This window comes from Cavia porcellus, unplaced genomic scaffold (assembly GCF_034190915.1).
Source record: "Cavia porcellus strain 051 isolate PalLab524CR breed Dunkin Hartley unplaced genomic scaffold, mCavPor4.1 scaffold_26, whole genome shotgun sequence".
NCBI classification, from domain to species: domain Eukaryota; kingdom Metazoa; phylum Chordata; class Mammalia; order Rodentia; family Caviidae; genus Cavia; species Cavia porcellus.
Genome location: NW_026947509.1, coordinates 12,823,993 through 12,831,786, shown reverse-complemented (window position 1 = coordinate 12,831,786; position 7,794 = coordinate 12,823,993). Strand labels below are relative to the sequence as shown.

Sequence of the window (7,794 nt, the reverse complement as noted above, 5' to 3'; positions counted from 1 at the left end):
GGCTATATTTGGCCCTCAGAATACTAGTTTCCCAGCCTTAAATTCTAATCGAGTCAGCCTCCTTTATTGCAAGTGAAGATTCTGAGGTCCAGAGAAGGACAGTTGCCTCTGGGAGAAGCAGCGAGGTCCTCATCAGACATCAGCACCTTGATCTTGGGCTTTCCAGACTCCAAAACTACGAGAGCAAAATTATCTCTTTATAAATTACCCAGCCTCATGGATTGCATTAGGGGAACGCAAAATAGACCAAGACACACACGTAGGTTAGAGTGACTTTCAAAAAGTATTGAATGTTATTAAGCATTATTAAATTGTGAATACAGAAACAGTGCCTCCAACAGCCCTAGAGATCATCTTAAGTGGCATAGTGGCTGTAGTTTTAAAAGTAAACTCAGTACATCACAAATATCATTTCTAGAGCCAGGCATAGTGGCATGCCCCTGTAATCCCAGCACTCGGGAGGCCGAGGCAGGAGGATCGGTGTGAGTTCAAGACCAGCCTGGGTGACAAAGTAAGCTCAAGGCCAGCTTGAACTGCATAGTGAGACCCTGTCTCAAACACACACACACACACACACACACACACACACACATCATTTCTACTTAGATATAAAAACCACTGAGTTGTTTTTATATATGAATCTTCGAATATGATGACTATTTTATACTTACATTTTAATTTGGACAATTATATTTCAAGTGCTTGATAGCCACCTGGAGCCGGGGCTACCATTTTGGACACTGCAGTTCTAGTTTCTTGTTCTGTTCGCACCCTGCTTACAGCCAGCCCAGGAGGGAGAAAGTCCCCAGGGCCTTGTCTCTTTCAAGCCTCCCATTGCCAGTTAATTAAATCTCTAAGCAACGGCTGAGTCACTTGCAACTGCGCGGAAGACAATTTAAGAAATCTGTCCCAAAGCCAAGGACATAGCTCCCCACGTACAAGAAGGGAGGCAAGTCCTTTGGGCTTGGTGCCGTGAAGGAGAAAAAGACTGCACTGAATCAGGTGGCCTTGTGTGGGACGGAAGGAGGTAAGTCATCACCACAGAGGTAGACGGAAGCAGAGGGAAGAAATGGTTCCCACTGGGGTCCCGTGTGCCTTCCAGAGCTACTGCTAAATTAGATCCACAATGCTTTTGCCACTGAGGCCTCACAGGCTGCCTGCGGGCAGGGCCTGATCAATTCACTTTACAGAGGAGTAAAGGAAGGCATAGGGGTCATGAACTTGTCTGAGGTCAGAGCTGGTGCTTAACACTTCGGACTTCTGGACTGTTAACAGCTAACTCCTAACCACTGGGATGTATTAGGACAGTCTCACTCCATCTCCCAATACCTGAGAATGTGTGGGGACTTGTACATAAAATTTGCACTGGAGGTTTGGTGTTTGCATATAATATAATATGCATGGCTCAATGGTCTATTTTCAGGCAAATTTGAAGATCTAAAACAATATCGCTGCTTCCCCATAAAGTTTCTTAATTGTTTCTTGATTATTCTCTTGGCTATGCCTTTTCACTCACCTACTACTTCAGGTGAACTTCTAGGGGGAAAGAAACTGTAGGAGACTCAGCAAAAAAGTAAGGTGGGGGGATGCCAGGAATCAGTGGGGCTGGCTGTCTGCATGGGAACTGGGGTATCTGTGGCATCCGATTTAGCGGGAGAGGGGGAAATGTCCAAAAATTTTGTCTGTCTCAAAAAATTCTACCAACTTTAGTCTTGGTTAGCAAGTTATTCCCACTATGTAATTCATCTTACCAGCAGGAAAGCATTTTCTGCAGCTGAGCAGGGGTCCATGGGCGGTCAAGAGCAGCAGTTCAGACTGCAATCTCTGGCGCCATATTGGACCACACCCTGGTGCCATATTGGCCATATCCATGCCCTGGCGCCATATTGGCCATATCCATGTCCTGGCGCCATATTGGTCATATCCATGCCCTGGCGCCATATTGGCTGTATCCATGCACTACTCTGCCACTTTCCAGCTGTGGCATGTTGGACAGTCACACTGAAGTTCTCTGCTTTAGATTGGATTCAGTTTTCAATTGGATATAAAAACAATTTTACCTGCCAGGGTTTCCAGGAGAATCAAAGACAACAAAGAACATTAAGTGCCTGGAGAGCTGGCACTCACTAGTTCAGTGGTGTGCAGAGCTTGAAGGCCTCGTACAGGGGCCTCGCACCAGGGCCTCCCTTCACAGTCACTGGGAAAGTTTGTTAAAATACAAGGGTCCAAGCCTTGCGCTCCATGGGAAACCCTGGGGGACAAAACAGACTTATTTTCCCAAGAGGGGGAGGGGTTACAAACAAGTCCCAATTGTCACCCTTCTCAGCTGGTGCTGTGTACTGGAATATTAAGTCCCTATCCATTTTGTGCCAAAAGTACTAAGAGGCCAAGAGATGTAGTGGAAAAGGCATGGAATCTGGAGTCAGATGCCCATCTGACTGTGTGAGGACACTCTAAACCCATCACTTGCTGGCTGTATGACCTCTGAGCCTCAGTTTACCCATATGTGTAGTAGATATCACAGTGGTTTTCTCTGAGTGTGGGGTGAGGATTAATTGCAGGCTGGCAGTGCTCAAGGTCAGCCAGTGTGATCAAGATGGAACACTGGGCCCCAAGGCCCTCCGAGATGGGGAACAGAGCTCCTCAGAGAGCCCCAGGCTAGGGCGTGGTTCAGCCATGCACCTGGCAGTGGATGGAACGGAATTCTGCAGGAGGAACAGCTGCAGGCCATCAATGGGCAGAGTGCTGGGGACTGCAGCTGACTCAGAAACAGGAGAAGCCAGGTGACAGTGGGGAGGGGTCCACTGGTGGCTTCTTCACTGAAAAACAAGCTCCTGTTCTTTTTAGTTAGCTAAGAGCCACTGTATTCACCTAAGGGTTATTCCCCTCTCTGTTTAGAGGGATAAAAACGTGAGACCCAGGCTGAGCCTTTTAAAGAGGGAAGTAGGATTCCTAGAAAGATCACATGAGTACTATACACAAACCTGCACCTGGCCTGCTGGGGGGGGGGGGGTGACGGTGGCGGTAGCTCAGTGTTCCCTCCCAGCCTACCAGGGGAAGCTCCATGCCCTTCCTGATTTGCAGCCTTACGATGGGATGATCTATTCTCAGCCTCAAATGCACAAATTTGAGGGGCTGGGGATTTAGCCCAGCTGCATAAGTGCCTGCTTGGCAAGTGCGAAGTCATGAGTTCGATCCCTGGTTACCACCCCCCCCAAAAAGCACAAATTTGCACACAGTAGGATGCAAAGCCATACCAGGCCTCATCTCCACACTGATTCTCCCCAGCCTGTTTCTCATTTCCACCCCACAGAGGCTCCTCTCAGTCAGGGTGAGGAGGAGGCCCTCCGAGGGGACCTCCTCCACTGCACTTGGTGCGCCCTCTCTCAAGACGTGGCCAGGTGTTACCAAGAGCTTTCTAGCTCAAGACATTCCAGCGGGGTTTTGGGAATGGGAGCAGAGCAGGAGGGCTTACTAGACAAACTTAGCCCTCAGGGACTTTTTGTAACTTGTCCTTGCCTTACATCCCGGCTTCTCTTGTGTTTGAGTTCTCATCAGCATTTGGCCTGCAGTCTGGATGCTGCCCCTTCAGTTCCGTTTCTGGGGGCACACGCCCCACCTCTCGGGTTCTCACCTGTCTGACTTCCCTTTACGTCCCCGCTCTTAGCCGTGACTGGGGACAGTGTGAGTGGCTCAGCACAGCCCTGGTCTGAGAGGGGAAGGCTAGTTCTGTGCATCTGCACCCCGACAGGACAGAGGGCAAATGGAAAGTGGTGGGAGGAGAAAAATCAACAGCTCCCTCGTTCCTCTCTCAGGCCAGGCAAACACCCAGCTTTGGAACCTAAAACCTAAATTCAAGGGACAGACCTTCCAGTTCCCAAGTGCACCTCCCCTCGGCCACTTACTCCAGCTACGGGAGCTCCATTTATGCGTTTGTTCCTGGAAAACATGGTAAGATGGTAAGATTTACGAAAACACTCCTGGTGGGTTCTGATTGTTGGGGTTTAAATGCATAAAGCGCCTACTGTGTGCTGGTGGTAAGAAGAGCGTTGTCAAGGAAGCGCAAAGAAGGGAAACTTTCACTGACAGCGAGCGTGGTGTGTTCTGCGTGCTTTTCTTTTGCAAGCGCAGCCCATACCCCTCTTTAGGGTATAAAACTGATGTATGGAAGTTGTCCCTTTGGTTGCAGGACACCCATGGGCTGTTCTATGAATGGCCTACATCTTTGGGTGCCCTCATTCACACCACATGGTGCTGGTCACCAGCTCCAGGAACCTTGAGAAATAATCAAGTGTAATCTCTGTTATCCTATGCAAGGATCCCAAAGACCGTAGTCTCAAATATCTGTGTATTCTAATAGCTGTGACACACAGGAAGAGTAACAGTGTGAGCCGAAATCTGCCCTTGCCCATAAATTTGCCCTAACTCTAGAGATTTACATGTTCTGCTCATTGAATGCATCTAAGAACCCTCCCAGGTGCGTTGTATCATTCTCGTTTTTACAGATGCTGACCCCAAAGCACAGGAGTTGTAAGTCATTTGCTCCTGGCCCCTCCTGTTTGACCGGTGGAGCAAGGACTTGAACCTGGCCAGTCTAGCACCAAACGAGACTGACACTGCCAAGCCCTCAGGAAAGCCTTTCATGATTCAGTGTTTCATTGTACTTCTCGTTAAAGGACAACCTTAAAAAAAAGTAAAATCCTGATTGCCTACAAATATAAAATGAGCAAGTGTTAAGTAAGGATTTTTATTATGAGATTACTTGGCATATGTTGTTAGAAAAAATAATGATGAATTGGGCAGGAGTGCACAGTTCAGAGATCTGGTCTGCAACATGGTCAGGCAACATTTTGTGGTCAGAAGCTTGATTGATTACAGTTCAATTTTGGCATATTCATATATATGCCAATTATATGTATGAGCAATTTACAGCCTGTGATTGGCTGAAGCTCAGCTACTGTGATTGGCTGAGACTTGTTACAAAGTCTACTTCTGGGGCCCGGCATGTAGCACGGGAAGAAGCACCAAAATAAGATAATAATAATTAACTAAGCTCTTACCTTAGGCTTTTAATTAGTCTGCATACTGAGATGGAGTTCATAAGGATTCGAGCAATTACAGAGGCATCCTTAGGCCAAAATTAGTTTAACAACATTGCAACTGTTTCAAAGGAATCCAAAGGACAGACAACCTTTATAGATCAAAAATACTGAACTGAATGCAAAACAGGTTTTTCCAGGGTGGGGAAAAGCTATATGGACAAAACTCGTTTGCATCTTTATAGACAAGAATTATTCTGCATTGCTATCTGTTCTCACCCTTTACGATGTGGTAAAATAGAAAGTAATAAAAATCTAGAATCAGACAACCCTAATCGGTGTGCTCCATGTATTTCTGTGGGAGGTATCCAATCCTTTTTACAAGCTTGTTTAAAATCTGTTTACATTCTGCACTGTTAAAATCTTTACATGTAAGAATACAAACTCCTGAGCGTGGTGGTGCATGCCTGCAATCTCAGCACTTGTGAAGAGGGAGACTCTGTCTTTAAAAACAATATATATATACACAGACAAATATATTTATATATATATATATATATATATATATATATATATATGCACACACACAGTCCTATATATGTATATATATAGACACACTCCAGCCCAGCACTTCATTTTTACATCTTTTCCTTGCTCCTATGACTTTTTTTCCTCATCTCACTGACACTAAATGTGTTTAATTTATATTCCAGTTGGAGCAGCTATCAGATGTCAGCTGGGTATTTGTAATTCGATGCTTCGTTTGTTGTGTCTTTGGACTCTCCTGGTGCTTTGTTTCCCTATAAGTTTTGTAATTTTTTTAAACTGTGAGTTTATATTGTGGAAAACATGAAGAACTCCCAAGTTGGCATCAAGATTATTTTAAGTTGAAGAACCTGTAAAATCCACAAGATCCACCGATTCAAGAAACAAGATATTTTTTTCCCCTCTGTACTGAGAATTGAACCCAGGGCCGCCGCACGGACTTACTTCCCCCAGCCCTTCTTTATGCTTTATTTTGAGGCGGGACCTTGCTAAATCTCTAATTGCACAGCCTGGAATTGAACTTGCAATCTTCCTGCCTCAGCCTGACAGAGTGCTGGAATTACAGGTGTGCACTACCACACCCAGCTGAAACAAACTTTCTTATAGTGCCCTTTGTCCTATTGAATGCAACAACTTCTGGAAATATGCCTGCTATAAATTCCTCAGCTCAGATCTCCTCCTTGAAGGGAGAATCACCCCTGCCCCAAATCATTTCTCCACAGAAGTTTATAGCCTTGAGGGAAATGATGAAAATTATCCGTATCAAGATGGAGTCACGAGGGTCAAACCGTAACACATGGAGCCAGAAACTGAGCACAGTGGTTCACACCTGTCATGACAGCTACTCAGTAGACTGAGGCAGGAGGATCTCATGTTTGCCAATAGTCTTTCTTTCAGAACAGCTCACACGGACTTCTTTTTGTCTTTAAAATCTCCTCCTCTACCCTGTATTCATGGATATGCCTATGACCACCCACATGGCACATAAAACCCTGTTGCAAACTTCTACTATTCCCAAATCTTCTCCTTGCTTTGATGATTAGTTTTTTGCTACTCATTTTAGGTCAACAATACAGAAAAGCTTTGCAGAACTATATAGATAAATGTTATCACCAACTGTATTTTCTCTTGTCTGTTCTGAGAACTCATCTGTCTTTTCCGGAGGTGATTTGTTCTCTGTAGAGGTGTTTCTCCTCCTTCCCTTCACCTACTAAAATCTTATGTCAGCCCCAGATCCAGCCACCCCTTCCGAGTTGCTGATCATAGATCCCTTCCATGCATATACGTGTTGCACCCATGAATATACTCTGGTGTTTTCTGCTTTAATCTGGCCTCTGCCGGTTTAAGTTGTTGGCCACAGCTACTGAAGAAGAGAGTGTTAGAGGAAAAAGTTTTCCGCCCCTACAGTATTTGTTAGGAATTTAACAGCTGGAATAGCTTCAGGTCTGCTGAGGGCAGAGCATTCACCCAGAGAAATTTCCATTCACCTTATCTAGGTGCTCAGAATAATATACAGAGTCCACCAAAATAATGTATACACACTTCAGGAAAAGAAAAACTTGTATAAATATTTTAATACTACATTTATTGAGACATCATGAGGTTAATACAAGACACCTTTGGCCTCTACAATGACAAGAGTTGCTCAGAGTGGCAGCCATGAGCTTCTAGACAGTGGTTAGTATGGCAAACTGCTGCTTGGGTCACCTAGGTTACTGAGAGTGCTACACACACATTTTCAATTTCTTCTCCAAGGGCCGCAGTGTAGTGGGTTTTCTGTGATATACAGCATCTTCCAGGGCTATGTAACAGTAACACCCTCTGTTGAGAAAAATATTGTACTAAAAAATTATATTATTATTCTTTTCCTGAGGTGTATATACATGTTATTTGTGTACATGTGTGGACACACACACTCTGTATGTACAGGTCAGTTTAGGTAAAATTCTTAACTTAAAATTTTTCAGAATATGCATGTAGAATGAATTTGGACCCAAACCTGAGGAGGAATTGGCTTAGAGAGGCACATATCTCACGGGGACTTTTTACTTTTTCTCTTAAACAGAGAGCCATGATAGGTGGTTCTTTTGTAGGTCCCTTGTGAGGTTCCCCACTCCCACCACTTTTCAGCCTTTAGAAGTCCCAGCTCTGCGCCGAGACTTCAGGTCTTATCCATCAGCCTCTCTGGGCACTGTGGTCTCCAGAAATT

The 7,794-nt window shown here is 45.1% G+C and overlaps 1 long non-coding RNA gene across 1 annotated transcript; it reads left to right on the top strand.

The window, feature by feature from the left end:
* Window positions 1-891: 891 nt before the first annotated feature.
* On the top strand, window positions 892-5,374 carry LOC111758144 (uncharacterized). The gene is made up of 3 exons (XR_002792373.2): window positions 892-1,027; window positions 3,816-3,951; window positions 4,506-5,374. It is a non-coding gene; the product is annotated as an uncharacterized LOC111758144 (long non-coding RNA).
* Window positions 5,375-7,794: the final 2,420 nt, after the last annotated feature.